A 14,816-nucleotide genomic window follows, 5' to 3' on the forward strand; every position below is an offset into this window, starting at 1 on the left:
CTGCAACAACTCACTAAGGCTTTAACAGCACATTCAAAACCCATGACCTCCACCACTTAGAAGGATAAGGGCAGCAGACACATGGTAACAGTACCACATTTAAGTTCTCCTCCAAGTCATTCACCATCCTGACTTGGAACTACATCACTATTCCTTCACTGCCACTGGGTCAAAATCCTGGAATCTCTTCCTAATGGCCTGAATTTGTCAGGTGGTGGGCGGGCTCAGCGGGAGCAGGTGGGGGTGGTCGCGGAGTGCTACCTGTGTGGGTGAGGGGAGGAGAGAGAGTCGGGGCCAGCGGTCTTTCACGCATATGCGCAAAAGAGCCCTTCAATCTCCCTGAGGCACAGAGCTGCCTCAGGGAGATTGAATGGCTATTGAAATTATTAAATACATGGATTACGAATTTATTTAAACATATCCTCTCATGTGACTGTGTCACATGAGATGGGACATGTTTTTATATGTAGGAAAACATTTTTATTTAATTAATAAAAGCTTTAGGAAACCTCATCCCACTTGTGGATGAGGTTTCCTAAAAAATGTGAAGGCTGCTTGGCCTTTTCGCCTACCCACCAACCTTAAGGTTGAATGGGTGGCATTAACAATTACTTCCTTAATGGCCTTAATAGGCAGTTTAAATATCAGCAGGTGCGCAACCGAATCCAGCGTGCGCCCACTGAATGAAACATGTGAGACAGCACGATGAAATCGGGACGCATGCCCAACATCATCATGTGTCATTTTACGTGTCGGCATGTCATGCCTGCCCCCACATGCCAACTGAAAAATCCTGTCCAATGGCACTATAGGTGTGCCTACACTAGATGGTCTGCAGTGGTTCAAGAAGGCAGCTCACCAATGCCTTCTCAAAGGCAATTAGGGGTCAACAACAATACTGACCTTGTCAGCAAAGCTCACATCCCACGAAAGAATAAATAAAGACACGTTCTTGAACAGGAATTGACATATTTGCTTTGAACATGTGAAAATTCAGTAGCACGTATTGTATTAAGAAGATACAGGGTTTGTGTTTCATTTTGTGATCATTTTAAACAATAGTTCCAGAAGTGCCATTGTAGGATTCATAAATCACTGCAAGAATTTTCATACACCTGGGACCAGATTTTCATATTGAAGGTGGGAGTTGGGAGTAGGGAGAATTCCTGGTGTCACAGTCCCAACCCCTACCCAACAGTGCCCGAGGACTCTATTTTCATGGAGGGGTGTTGGGGACAGGGTGGAGTTGGGCGTGTCCCCTCCCGCAGCAGGCCCAAAGCAGAGGTGGAGGTGGGCTGATGCTAAGGTGGCCAAGTTAAAAGGCCCACATCTGTTCACTGAGGCACTGGCCCAGTTCTGGAGATGACTGTGAGGCCTCCTAACCCTTACCCTCCTACCGCCATCACTTCCCCCTTATCCTTCTCACCACCTCCTCCCCAACACCCCACCAATCCACTCACCCAGTATCCACCATAAACAGAGCCAACAAGCCCTAAAGTAACATCAGGAAGCTTTTGAGAATCTCAAATCTGTCAAAATAAACAGGCAAGTACTTGGTATCCACTTAAAAAGCATAATCCTCTTAATACTCATATATCTGTCAAAATAAATAAATTCACGCTCCCCATGACAGCCGTGTCAATAAACCTTGCTGAGTAGAATCCATTAGTAGGTTTGAAAGTCAACCAAGCATTCATAATGATATTCCACTGAATGACTGTAAACAACCTCTGCTGCATTGAATCTATTAGTGGATATGGAACTCAGCCAGGCATTCATAAAGAGATCCCATTGAACAACTGTGTCAACAAGACTTCCTCAGCTGAATGCAATGAAGCATTTGTAAACAGTCAGGAGCTCAGCAAACTGTAAAAGCTTTGAAACAGACAAACAGATGGCTGAGCTGAACTTCAAAGGTAGTGAAATCTCAACTATCTATCAAAGCTTTGCAACAGCCAAACAGATGGCTGAGCTGAACTTAAAGAAAAACATGAAAACAATGGGGGCATTTCACACCATCAAATCTGGATGTCACTATTGTGCATGCAGAAATAATATTTTATCCTGTGGATAATGATCTTTGATGCATCTGAAGACTTTTCCATCTTCACAATGCTGTTTATTGTCTTGGCAACTTGCCAGATGTCAGAACTGACAACCAACAAACACTTTATTTAATAGTCACTTACCTTTTCAAAACAAAGCCCTGTTATCACTCACCATCTTAAAAACTTATATATAAAACCTATGATACAGCATTTCATTATGACATATGAAATTGGCAACACCTTTTGAACTTACCTGTCATATGGTTCCCAACTCCAAACCATGGTTCTCCCATGATTCACGACACCTCTATGCTGGTGTGAAACATGTCGTCTTCTAAAGCTGTCCTGGCTCCTTCAAAATTGCAGATGTTCTGAAATTTCCACTTCTGCACAGGAGCTGGCAACATCAAGACACCAATGTGCGGGCTTGCAACCTGTGCCTTGCACCATTGAAAATTGCCAGCAATAGGGATGGTGACGGGAAACCCAGAATCGGGTCCCATCAACTATTTTTAAGTCCTGCACATGCACTTCAGCCCCATGTCTGGTCATGACGATCCAGCCCGTGCCATTATATATTGCCATGTGCAAATTACCAGAGAATGTTGACACTTCTATTCTTATTTAAATGGTGTTGATTTCAGTGCTTGACTTTCATTCAAATGGGAACAAGTTAAAGTTGACAAGTGAAATATTTCTACTAAATGTCTAGAATGAGAGCGAGTACAGTATCATTAGCCTGGAATAGTTTAACACTTCAGCCTCAATGGCAGTGAAGACAGAATTACTGTCTTATTTAGGAAAATAGGCTCTTCTGGCACAAATATTGTTGAGAAGAACTGATGTTAATGTAAAAAAACAGCAATTCTGTGGAAAAGCTGTCTGAAATTTATTAACCAAAGTAAGAATTCAGGTTAACAATAGCTTGTATTATTTGTATCTGGTATATTTAGTTCTGATACTTAATGGATACTTCTGGCTGAAATTGATTAGCAGGAAGAGGACGTCAGTGTTAGTTATGTGAAAAGCATCTGCTCCAGGATGCAAAGACATATTCAGATTGGTTTTAAAGTCCATAATGAGTCAACAATGTTGAATACTACTAAGTAATGCTCTGATGTTTCAAGTCAAGCACTTCTCTTTGGCATTCTTCCATTTTCAACCTAGCACATCAAAATTATTCTACATCTGAAACCAGTAGGAAATTAAAAACACCTCTCTCATCTAAAGGAAGTTTTGGCAATTGAACTGTTCTTATGCTTATCTCAAAGTCAGAGAACTGGCAAGTCACCTGTTGCTGACTGTCTTAGGACCCTGGTAAAACAATGAAAATAAGGAAACATTTTGAAAAAATACTCCCAACATTGTGCCAAGTCAAATTAAGGGTTGATGATCAGTTATAGATACTAGATATCAAGTTGGACTTAACACATCAGTATCATCCTTTGATGTCATGAACCAGATATTTGTGGTCATTAATACTGGAGAACACAATAAATCTCTACATGACATAATTTCCTGATCCTGGCAATATGAGGTATTAATGTGGCATCTGATAAAAATATAAAAATATCTGTATAACTTAGAACATAACATCAAATAGAACATAACATCAAAATAGGTCAACAGAAATCTGCTTAAATGGCAATGGCAGATAAAGAGGCATTGGTTTATTTTTCATTGGGGCTTTTAATGTAACCTAACACAACAGGGCAGCCAGAGGTACAAATGCCTCCTATAATTAATTTTGTGGATTATTGGGAACTGGAGAATATTTATGTTAGCTTTTTGTTTGCTTATTGGTGCCCTTCCTATGGCCAAATCCATACTTGAACAGCTGTGCCCAAGTACACGATACTAACACTATGGCCTGAATTTTTCAAATGGCAGGGGTTCACCTACCACCATCTGAAGAGTAGGCGGGGAACACATCCCTGCCGACTCCGACTGCCCCGCAGCCAATTTATGCTCCAATGAGTGTTGACTGGCTGCAGGCGGGACTTCTGCCATTCTCTTGGCCGGCTGTTCTTCAGTCCCTGCAGAGACAGCGCTGCAGTGAACAGAAGAGGAACTACACCAGCCTGCCTGAGGCTAAGTGCCAGAGCCAGAGGACAAGGTAAGTGTAAGGGGTACCAGGCAGGCAGGGGTAAGGAAGGCCTGGGAGTTGCAAAGGGGCAATTAGGATCTCGGGGGAGAGGCCAGAGGTGGGAGGAGGGAGGTCACCAGCCCTTAAGGGTAGGGCGCCTCCAGTCAGAAGGGAGCTTCCGATGGAGGCACCCCTCCCCACTCCCCCACCACACCACCACCCCCCATCCCCCCCACCACCCGCCCCCCTCACCACCCCCCCCACCCCAACCTTCCCCCCCACTCCTCACCCTCTCTGCCTTCCTGACCAAGATCTAACCTTGACTCTTCCCGGCCTTCACGCCAGCCTAAAAATTGAGGCTGGGCAGGAAACAGCCTTTAAGTGGCCATAATTGACCACTTAAGGGCCTCAGTTAGGGCAAGGACAGGCTTCCTAGCTGAGGCCTTGCCCACCCCAGCATAAAATCGCTGTGTGATTGGGGCAGACGAGAATTCCAGAGGGAATCCCAACCCTGCAATTTCATGCTCCCTCCCACCCTGCCTAAAAACCCATAGGTGGGGGAGCATAAAGTTCAGGACTATGTTTAAACTGCTACATTCAAGGCACAGAGTTCCAGGTTGTGACATTGGAGGGAGAGTTTTCCAAGTCGATGAAACAAGCTGGAATTTTGTTGGGCTGCTGGGGATCTCACCCACTAGTCGGACAACTGGCGGAGAACCCCAATCAGTCCCATGGGGGAGGCCTGACAGAATCAAGTGCCCTTCAGACACTTAACTGGCCACCGTCAGGACTTCCTTATGATTGAGGTCCCAGCGGTGGAAGGCCTGCCCACTGAGAGCTACCAGCCAATGAGAGGCTGGTTGCTAATCATTGCTGCCAGTGCCATCAAGAGCGGTGGCTGCTGGCAAAACTGCACTCTCCCAAGGCCCAGGGTCGCAGAGGGACCCCAGGCCACAGGTGAGTAAAGGCAGAATAAGGGTCACGAAGTGGGAGTCACCAGGGGAAGAGTTGGGGGAGAGTTGAAGACAAGGGCAGGGGTTGACTTCCAGTGGCTGCCTCCCTGCCCGATGCCAGGTCCATTGAGTGCCCGATAGAGAGGGACCCCCACAGGAGGTATATGACATAAAATCCAACCCATAGCATTTGAAGCCTCATGTCTTAGATTTCCAATGGACATTTTGAATTGAAATCCTCTTAAAAGATCGGATTACAAGTAGCCATGTTATAATATTCTTCTCACTCCCAATCTGTACTTGAACAGATCACTTTATTTAATCTTACATTTTGTAAATAATTTTTATTCTTACATTCTAGCTCCTGATGTTAAAACACCACATGACACATGACTCCATCCTACTCACAAGGAGGTACAGTCGAACGATGCCCAATTTCTTATTAAGAGCAAAACCTATCCTAACTGGATAAATAGACAAACCCACGGATCACCAATTTCCAAATTCTTTAATTTCAACTATTGGTAGAATTATTGTTACCAAGGATCTGGTAAATAAAAAAGCCAATGGCTCACTATACTTTCCTTTTACCCCTGGGAGATAAGTTGATAGATTTTCTAGCTAATAAAGAAATGTTAACATTGGCTCCAGTTTCATTATTCCAACCTGTGAAAAAGGGTGTCATGTGTCACACCTCAGTAGATTAGGCAGAATTGTTGACTATGATATTTACTCAAAAGTCATTGAATAACTGAAGTCAACTATTAAAAGTACAGCAGCCCAATAAAAAAAGACTTGCATTTATATTGTGGTTTTCACAACCACTGGCTGTCTCAAAGCTCTTTAACAGCCAATGAAATACCTTCTGAAGTGTAGTTACAGTTGTAATGTAGAAAATGTGCCAGCCAAATTGGGCACAGCAAACTTCCAGAAACAGCAATGTGATCATGACCAGATGATCTGTTTTTTTTTGTGATGTTGATTGAGGAATAAACATTATCCAATTCACTGGTGATAACTCGCCTCTTCTTCTTCGAAGTGGTGTCATGAGATCTTTTACAATCCGCCCAAGCAAGCAGATAGGGCCTTAGTTTAGTGCCTCATCAAAAAGATAGCAGTTCTGACAGTGCAGCACCTCCTCAGTATTTCACTAGAGTGTCAGCCTAGATTTTCATGCTCAAGCCCTGGAGTAGGACTTGAACCCAGAACCTTGTGACTCAGAAAAATCTGATGAATCATAATCAGGCACAAGAATTAAAACAGCTTCTTCAAAAATCTAACTGCAGAGTTACAGGTACTGATGGCATAGGTGCCCTGGTTACATTTTACTGCTTCCTAATGGTTGAAAAACAAGTAGAAAACAGTCAATCATACTTCACAAAGACTTCTTCAAAATTTCAATTTTCTTTTTAACCACACTCCACCAAGTGTATCCAATCACATTCCTGCAAAAATTCTCCTATGTACAGCAGCCATAAGTTTATCATCCATCATATGATGTACTGCAAGATAAAATTTGTCACATAATAAACATGTTAAAAATTCACCAAAAATAAATACTTACTGTCACGGGCAGGTGAGAGAGAAATTGAACTTCTTTATCCTCACCCCATTAGTCTGTAAGCAGAGGTGCTTTTGAATTCTTTTCAAGTGGTGTGGCGTGTTTTCCCAAACCCTCAATTTAATTATAACTTGTGTTATGATTAACTCAAGTTAATTTATTCACATTTAAACCTGGGAGTTATGGGGGGAGTGTTAGCAAACTCACACACACAAAGCCAATAAGGGGGTGTAGAAAAGAGGAAGATTTATAATTATGGGCAACAACATTAAAAGAACCACAGAAATGAATATTAGTTCCCGTGATTTCCAGAGTCCAAGAAGTCAAAATTCAAACAGTATTTCCTTCATGGCAGAGTTCAGTCCAGATGAGTTCCTGGTTGGAAATAGCAACATGGAAATTCTTGAAGCAAATGACACTACAGCACAATAGGGTTTCTGTGCTTAGAGAGCTTGTCAGGCAATGATCAGAGACTTTTAAAATCAAACAGGCTTTGAGGAGTTGAGAGTTGATGGCCGACTGCTTGGTCAGCCAAGAACTGTTGGAGTTCTTCACGGTTGGTGTCAAAGCACCATACTGAGCTGTGTGGCTCGAAAAATAATATTAAAATGATCAAAAAGGCTAGAAGCATGGGGTCATGTGATGTTGCCCATTAATAAGTTAATTGCAGCCTTGCAAGCAGTTTCTGTGTTCCTGGCCAAAATCCATTATTTCCCTTAGGAGCAAAATGGGGGCTGTTAACACTTCTGCAGGTGTTACAAGTTTGATGCCGTTGTCTTTGTTATCATCCCGGCTGGGGGAGTCAGTTTGTCTGTTAGTCATCTTCACAACTTCAATTCCGCAATGAAAGGGCAAATACAACTTTGGAGTGGGGACGAAGATTTGTGAACTAAAATCATATATATTGTCAGAAGGGCAGGCAATGAATTTGCAGAATGAGAAAAAAGGTTTTGAGGAATAACTTAGAAATGAGTAACACTCGATTTTGCATCATGACAAGTTGAGAATCTCCCACCATTGACAGACATAGTGGCTATCTACCACTTTTTAGAAGCCTTTTTTATTGCTGTACAACTCTACTAATTCTACTAAGGCTTTCTCTTTAGCATTACTGAATTAGAAAAAAGTAGGTGAAACCAAAGAAAGTACCAGATAAGCTGGAATAAAGGAGAAAAGAATGCATTTAAAAGCCTAAAAGGAACAAATGCAATAAAGCATATTTCTGGATGGATTTTGGATTCTATGTGCATTTGCAATTTTAATTAAATTATCTTCTATCCCTCGCTGAAAAAAAATTTACTTCCCGATACTCCTATGGCTTTTTCCCCTTCGTGGTGCTTTTTCTTCATAGAACCAAGGTCAGAGGTTTGTGGTTGGCTGCCTGCTGCAGCTTTCTCTTTGGTGTTATAGATTCTCATTTTTGAATAAGAATACAAATAGTCAAAAGTTACCTTTTCTTGCTATGACATTCAGTGAAACCCAATTGTCATTGTGAAGCCCATAATCAACATGATGGCAGATGCATGGAACAGGTAATTGGGGAAAATATGTTCCACTTCAATTATCTGTCACATTTGTGTACCCAGAGCACCTGATTTTCAGTCTATGTAACAGCGCAAAAGGCAAAGGCTAGGGAAGTGTAATTTTCTGATATGCACTCCTCATGTGTTTTGAGAGCATCAAGGCAGGAGGCTTTCTTTACGTTTCATTGGTTGAGTTGGTATATGTAAGGGTGTGAGTGAAGGTACATTTCTAGTCATTAGGGTGTAAATGGAAAAGTACTTCCCTGTAAGTGTTCATGGTAATCAATTAAAGTACTTTGACATAGTTTGAAAAGCAGGTAATTGTAAGTGGTACACTTAGGATACAGAATTCTTGGAAGCGGTGGCTAGCCTTTCTTGCCTAACTTGTTAAGGTAGTTTAATGTCTTCCTGCATTGGATGACCATGTTTGCAGCGGTGGAGTTAGCGTTCACACTCCTGAGCATCTCTTTCCATTGCCGTGGGGACCTCTCTTTGGAACTCCATGGAACTGCACACTCAAGTTGATCTACATTCTCTGCCTCCAAAAGCATGTCTACTGCTCCATTTAAGCGCTAAGGGGCTCACTTCAGTGTTGAATATATTCCTTAATCTCTCAACTTTCTTTTCTTCACCACAAATGATGCTGAAGACGCCTTCCCCTTTACACTGCTACAGGCATTTAAATCCTGGAGTAAAACATTATTTTCTCCCTACCTCATCCACCTCGTCCTGATGGCAATGCTTCAAATTAGAGACAATTCTAAAGCTTAGAAGTCCCCCAAAAATTATAATGAAGCTGATCATAGAAATTTCTGAAATTAGCATCCATTCTGCCATACTTGCAAGAAATGTGTTTCATCATATTTGCATCATGCTCACAATTGAAATTAGGAAATTTGGTTGATTCACCAGAGGACAGCTGACTTCAACAAGAATCAGTAGGATAAGTTTCCATTCTCATTGCGGAATCTCTGAGTATATGAGCACAGAGTGGTAGTTTGGGCTACCGATTCACAGGGCATCAATTTTCCAGTATTGCCAACAGTTTGATCAGACGAGGATAGCTAAGGAGATTGCAAGAAAATTGGTATTTCCTCTGGTTGTCACAATAGTCCTTATGTGTTCTTCGGTTTCATTATCATGTCCCTAAATTATAACATTTGGGACATGCATTACAGCCACGACAGTTTATGACATTATTTAGGAGGACAGTTAGAACATGACTGTGTCAGATCACTATATCTACAGTTAGAGTTTCCGCATCAAGTGAGGCATAAGAGGCATTACCTCACCTAGAATTTTGAGTGTGTGCATGAATGGGAAGTCTATTGGCTGAAGCTCGAGCTGTGGATGAGCAGATTGGAGCAAAGCAAAAGGGCTGTGTTCTACAACATGATGGGCTGGCTTGGTGATAGGAGAGGTGGAAGATAGAGTTAGGCTGTGAAATTAGAGGGAGGTATGGAGGCTCATAATGTGCATGGTATTAAGGACAAGTTCAAAAAAAAGGGGCTGGCTTTGCCAAAGTGTTTATTGGTTTTCTTTCCTCTCATCTGTTTTACTAGTTCCCCTTTTACTCTGTACTTTGACCTTGCCTTTTCCTTATAATGAAAGATGGCTTTGAAAATAAAATGCATTGCACATGTGCAAAGGGCTTATAACTCTGATAACACATTGGGTTGGTTGGCATGTATATCTATGCCTCACCTGTCAAAAGGCTCACCAGCTGCCACAGGTTGCAGGCACTACATTGTAGTGTTGATAATGCATCAGTAATTAATGCATCCAGTATCTTCCTCAGCTCATAGTATTTTATTACTGCGATCTACCTCTAGTTTGATCATTAGTCAAGTTATACAAAATACTGAGGTATCATCTAATAAATGAAAAGATCATAGAAACCCCCATGTTTAAATTCTGTCTGTCTTTTGGACAACTCATGAGATGTACTTCACTGCAATCCTAAAAATGGACAACATATCTCTTGTATGCTGCCTCAAATTCAGCAATCAAGTTAAATATCAGCCTGATGTTTCTATAAAACACGTGTGTCCTAGCTTTGCAAGAAACAGAGTTCCAATGTCCTTCAGGTACAGGTAGCAATAGCAAAGAAAATTAACAACTGTAATTTTTTTTCATTCGTGGGATATGAGTGTCGCTGGCAAGGCTAGCATTTATTTCCTATCTCTAAATGCCCAAGAGGAGATGGTGGTGAGCAGCCTTTTTCAACCACTACAGTATATGAGCTGCTGGTACACCCATGTTGCTATTAGGGAGGGCATTCCAGGATTTTGACTCAATTACAGTGAAGGAACAGCAATATACTTCCAACTCAGGATGGTATGTGACTTGTCGGGAACTTGCAGGTGGTGGTGTTCCCATGTGTCAGCTGTCCTTGTTTGTTCTTCTAGGTGATAGAGATCACTGATGGTAGGTGCTGTCGAAGGAGCCTTGGAGAGTTGCTGCAGTGCATCGTGTAGGTGGCATACACTGCTGCCGATGTACACTAGTGGTGGATGGGCTGATTGTTTAATATAGAAAACATATAAAATTCTCTCTGCAGGTATCAGAATTTTGCTGAATAAGCTATTCCCATGCAGCAACTCCACAAACCTGATCTTTAGCTCAGTGAATAGCACTCTCAGCATGTAGTGGGTTCAAGTTCTGCTCCAGACATATGAAGACTGGGCTGGTACTTGAGTGCAGTACTGAGAGAATGCTGCACTACTAGAGGTATACCATCCTTGGCATATGGAGTTAAAACTGCTGTCTCAGATGGATGTAAAAGATCCTATGGCACTGAAGAAAAGTAGGTATTTTCTCCCCGGTGACCTAGTCAATATTTATTTCTCAACCAACATCACTAAAACAGATTATCTAGTCATCATTTCATTTCTATTTGTCAGACCTTGGCAATTGGCTGCCATATTTCCTGCATTTCAACATTCACTGTACTTCACAAGTACTTCGACCATACCATAGTGGTATTGTCACTGAGCTGGCATTCCAGAGACCCAGGGTAATATTCTGGGGACCTGAGTTCGAATCCCACCATGGCAAATGGTGAAATTGAATTCAATAAAAATCTGGAATTAAAAGTCTGATGATGACTGCAAAATTGATTGCCAATTGTTGTAAAAACCCATCTGGTTCACTAATGCCCTTTAGAGCAGGAAATCTGCCTTTCTTACCTGGTCTGGCCTACATCTGACTCCAGACCCACAGCACTGTGGTTGACTCTTAAATGCTGTCTGAACAATGGCAATTGGGCAATAAATTCTGGCCAGCTAGCGACACCCACATCCCAGGAATGATTATAAAAAGTGTTTTGGCACATCCTGAGATTGTGAAAGGCACTATTTCAATGCAAGTTTCTTTCTTTTCCTTTCTTTCTTCTTGGTGTCTCTGAGCTGATCACTTTAATTGTGAAAGATTATGTTCAACCTTTTTTCAAGATACAGAAACAAGCTCTGGGGTTGGTAGATAGTGGTCACGAAGATGGTGGCTGATTTACTCAGTGCTTCTCTATGATCAGTTCAACTTCCTGCACTATAAATTTTGATTTTCTGATTTTTTGCAGTAAAGGTGTCATTTTCAATATTATAAATCACTGGCATAATTGTCTGGTATGTTATTGAATGATCTAATTTCCAGCTAATTGAGCTAATTGGACCATTGAAAATACGTTCTAATATAATGACTTACAATTGATGATGAATTAAAATATGAGAATGTGGTAGATCAAACTACCTCAGTAGCTAACACTTAATTATCACCAAAATATCCACAATTAGTCTTTTTCTAAAATGGGGAATGAATAGCAGTGAGCAGAGAATAGTTCACATGCTAAATAATAACAAATGTAAAAATTATAGAATTATGTGATACAATTGGCTCTCACCAGTTCAGTAACAACAGGCATTGACACACACTTGATTTGGAGTTTGATCTTTTCCTACTGGAATATCCATATTCTATGTGTTTTCTGATAAATGAAATAACTGAAAATAAACACAAACCGAGGGATGTACTTTTAAAGTTCCTTGCATTACTCTAACCAATATATCAGTGGTACCAATTGCAAAAGCTGCAGGAATTGATATGTGCACCAATATAATTTAACTTGGCAACTTTGGAGTTTATTAGTAATAGGCTATACTGTTTACTAATCTGTTAACAGGTCCCAGCTGGTCCTTGAAGACCGGTCATTGAACTCCACTAAAGAACATTCCAATGTTACTGTCCCTAAGGGGTAGATTTTAACCCTACCTACCAGGTGCAAACCTTGCAGCTTAAAACCCAGTTCCTGCCAAGTGTGATCTTAACCTGCATAGTTCTGCAGGTTATATCAACAATTAAATTTGGATCTGCATGGGTAAGCTGTTATGGCTTTATTGCCAGGTTAAACCAGGTCAGAAACTGTCGGGAGAAAAAGAATGAAGCCCATAAGGCAAGTGGAAAACTTACCTGATGTGGTGATTGTTGCTTGAAGGCCAGCCTTACTGAGTAAGGATCACATGGTCAGAACAGCCAATCAGCACCCAGCACAAGAAAGTTTATAAGAGGTGGAGTTTTCCTAGTCTAGAGTGTGTACTGTAACCTTGATAGAGGCCTGCTGCTAATCCAAAGCTCTGTAAGTAAAATTCGTTTTTCAACTAAAGAAGCCTCTCGATAGTGCATCTCTGCATCTGGCGACAGGGTTGGAATTCAACCCAACACGTGCAAAGCACAATGGATTACATGGAAGAACAGGTTAAGGTGATAAAGGAGGTGCCTTCTCCTGCAAATACCACCGAACTCAAATCATTTTTAGGGATGGTAAACTACTACGGGCAAGTTTTACCCAACTTATCAACTGTACTGGCCCCCTTGCTGATAAAACACCATTGTTGGTCCTGGAAGGCTCCACATGAGACAGCCTTCAACAGAATAAAACAACTCCTGCATGCCTCAATCTTGTTAATGCACTTCAACCCATCTAAAGAATTGATATTGACCTGCAATGCCTCTTGATATGGCATTAGTGCAGTATTGTCCCATGAAATGGATGACGAGTCTGAGAGGCCAATAGGTTACGTATCAAGAACCCTCTCAGTGGCCAAAAAAGGTTATTCATAGATTGAGAAGGAAGAAGTGTCAATAGTCTTCGGAGTTAAAAAATTCCACCAGTACTTACATGGCAGACACTTTACTATCGTCTCCAATCATTTTTGGGCCTTTTCAAAGGAGACAAGGCTATCCTGCCAATAGCCTCGGCAAGAATTCAGCAATGGGCATTAATTCTATCCGCCTATGAATACACTTTCAAGCACCAACCTGGGATACACATAGCAAACGCGGATGCCCTTAGCCGCTTACCCTTGCAAGAAAGTACCCCGTGTACTCCTGTAACCCAAGAAATCATCCTTGCAGTTAATTTTTTTACACAAACCACTCATCTGCGCAAAGCAGATCAGGCACTGGACCAATCAAGATCCGCTTCTGTCCAAAGTTAGAGACCAGATACCTACGAGATGGTTAAATAAGCCAGACTCCGAGGAAATGAAACCATTTTTTACCCACAAATACGAATTGAGTTGTCAGGATGGCATCATACTCTGGGGAGCAAGAGTAGTCATTCCTGTACCAGGCAGGGAACTGCTCCTAACTGAATTACACAGCACTCACCCTGGCATTTCTAAAATGAAAATAAGTGCCAGGTGTTACATATGGTGGCCTGGTATAGATGAAGATATCAAGAAGTTAGTCAAGCACTGTCAACAGTGCCAACTTCAACAAAAGTTAACAGCCACAGCCCCACTACATCCTTGGGGATGGCCTGGCTGATCATGGGTGCAAATCTATATAGACTATGTGGGTCCATTCCGAGGCACAATGTTTTCGCTCATAATTGATGCACACTCAAAATGGATGGAGATTTTTGAGGTGGAATCACCTACGTCACATGCTACCATCAATAGGTTATACCAATGCTTTTTGACTCATGGATTTCCCAAAGTCATTGTATCAGACAATGTAGCTGTATTTACAAGTGCTGAATTTCAGAACTTCACCAATCTAAACGGCATTAAACATTGAACTACGCCTTACCATCCAGCATCAAATGGACTAGCCGAGAGAGCCGTCCAAATTTTCAAGTCAGGACTAAAACAATTGTCAGAAGGAAGCTTGGAAACCAAAATCTCACACTTCCTTCTTAGCTGCAGCACGACTCCACATACAACAACGGGAACTCCACCAGCAGAACTGCTCATGAAGCATCATCTCAGAACAAGGCTGAGCCTCATATTTACAAATTTGCCAGGGAGGGTAGAGATGAACCAAGATAATCAGAAAACAAGCCACGATTTGCATAGTAGAGCCCAGAAATTTATCGTAGATGAAGCCGTATATGTAAGAAATCTTGGTAGCGGTCCAAGTTGGCTCCCAGGAATTATTGGCAGCATCGGCAGAGAAGAAAAGAGTTGACTTTTCGAGTCCTCATGACCCTTCCACAGAACTCAGTTCTGTGGAAGGGTCATGAGGACTCGAAACGTCAAGTCTTTTCTTCTCCGCTGATGCTGCCAGACCTGCTGAGTTTTTCCAGGTAATTCTGTTTTTGTTTTGGATTTCCAGCATCCGCAGTTTTTTGTTTTTATCCCAGGAATT

General features: G+C 41.7%; 1 pseudogene; it reads left to right on the top strand.

Moving 5' to 3' along the window:
• The window catches only part of LOC121270797, a 48,444-nt pseudogene extending 46,572 nt beyond the window's left edge, over window positions 1-1,872 (top strand).
• Window positions 1,873-14,816: the final 12,944 nt, after the last annotated feature.

Source organism: Carcharodon carcharias, chromosome 28 (genome assembly GCF_017639515.1).
Source record: "Carcharodon carcharias isolate sCarCar2 chromosome 28, sCarCar2.pri, whole genome shotgun sequence".
Classification (NCBI taxonomy): Eukaryota; Metazoa; Chordata; class Chondrichthyes; order Lamniformes; family Lamnidae; genus Carcharodon; species Carcharodon carcharias.